We start from the raw sequence: 1,975 nt of genomic DNA on the forward strand, positions 1-1,975 counted from the left end.
CCCCGCGCCTCCACAACGCGTTTGGCCGCGCGTCGCCCTCTGTTTGCCTTATATATCCTTACGTAAGGGTGAAGGCGCGGCAAGGGCGAGAGAAGGTGCACGTGGTCCACGTGTGTGCGTCGGGTGCGAGGTATGAGTGCGAGGCCGAACACCGCCGGCTCACGGTGATGGCGTGGGTGGTCCGCGCGCCGCCACCACCCCACCTCTACCTCTCCCCGGAGGAGTGGTGGAGACCGCCACGCCAGGCGCCATGGGAGCCGCGCAGACGCCCGCGGCCCTTCCCTCCGCGCCCTGACGCGTGCCCCCCTTCCCCCTCCTGGACGCCAACTTGCACCACCCGCATTGGGCGCGCGTCCTGGACGCCCGTCGGCGGCGGGCGTGCGTTCGCGCGGCGCGCCCCTCCCTGAATGGTAAGCATAAGCGCACCAGCGCACCAGCGCGGCGGGCACTTTTCGTGTTAAATATGTTATTAAAAATGTGTCGTAACCGGCGGCACGACATGCATGTATAACAGAATACCAGCAATGGGGGCTGCTCCTACCAGCAGGCGCAGCGCGAGCGCAGCGGAGCATGGACTTGACGGCGCGAGACGGGAGCCGTGCGGGATGCGCACTCTGCCCCCCCGTGCACGGCGGCGGCGACGGGGTTGCGGGCCACCCACCCCACCTCACCGCCAGCAGTATATTGTTCCACGCAAAGTTGTGCCTCCTTCTTTAGAAATTCCAGGAGCAGCAGCAGCAAGAAACTGGCGAAAGAACGAAAACAAGGAGCGGGTTCTGCTGCGGTAGGAAAACGAAAAATATTGACCTTCCGTCTGCCGAACGCACCGAGGATTCTCATTACGGGCTGCCCTCTGCGGGTATCGCGTACCTCCTTCCCTTCTAGCTCGGCGCGCGCACAGGGTGAAAAAAAAGAATTTGCTAAAATAGCTAGCTAACTATTGGCTAAGCTAAGACAGCTGAGACATTACTCTCAAAAAAGTAGGTGTACTTGAACAAAGTGCATTTCCTTCGAAACAAGTGCGTGCACTCGAATAAACTGAGTGCATGAACTTATCTCAAGAAAATGCACTTGATTCCAGAAACTACTCTTTTGCACCCCGAAAAATAGTTTCTTGATTCAAGTGCAAGCTGACACAAGAGGAAATGCACCATTGAAACAAGGCAATTTTGTCTTGGGGATAAGAGTTTTCTCCTATTCAAAAGAAAATATCGGCTTGTTTCAAGAGTAAATTTGATCTTGTGATAGCCTGCACTTGAAAAAAGGAAGGATTTACTTGAAAGAAGAGACGATTTTTCTGCGTGTGGGTGTAGCCTTTAAGCTGGTTCCTTTTGCTTTCATACACAATGGCTATCTTTTTAGCAGCTCTCCTAGCTAATAATTAGCTAGGCGAGCAAATATCTCATCAATGGCATAGTTGGCAAATGCATTAGCTATTTTAACTCATTATTTTTTCCCCGTGTGGCGCGCGAGTGCCGTGGCCGTGGCCACCCGGGCGGCCCGCCGGGCCGGGAGCCCACGTACTGCTTACTCAGGTCGAGAGGAAGGTGAAGTACCTCACCGCGACGGCACGGCCGGCGGCGGCGTTACTTTGTCCGACTTTGTTGTGTCTGTCGGTGTCGGTCCCGCTTCCCATTTGCTGTTCGGGCGGCGACCGGATGGCGGACCGCGACAATCATACCTTTTCGTATGAGTCTAATGGGTAAACGGGAGGAAGTGTAAGACACACAGTTTAGTTGCCACCGGTCATTTTAATTTTTGTGGACGTGAATTTGTTTTCGACCACGTGAACACATTAATCGTTAGGTAAAGCCGGTGCGAGAGATTTTTAAACCTCAGGAGGATCCTAGAATAGTCAATATAGCACCGAACATCGATCAAGTTAGGAATGGCCAAGGATTGCCTAATCGAAGTATACAAAATGTAATTAATGAACCGGCCGTTCTCTTCGGTCGGACGGTCGATCTTGGCCCTC

This window comes from Frankliniella occidentalis, unplaced genomic scaffold, assembly GCF_000697945.3.
Source record: "Frankliniella occidentalis isolate FOCC.00 unplaced genomic scaffold, Focc_3.1 Scaffold46, whole genome shotgun sequence".
NCBI lineage: Eukaryota > Metazoa > Arthropoda > Insecta > Thysanoptera > Thripidae > Frankliniella > Frankliniella occidentalis.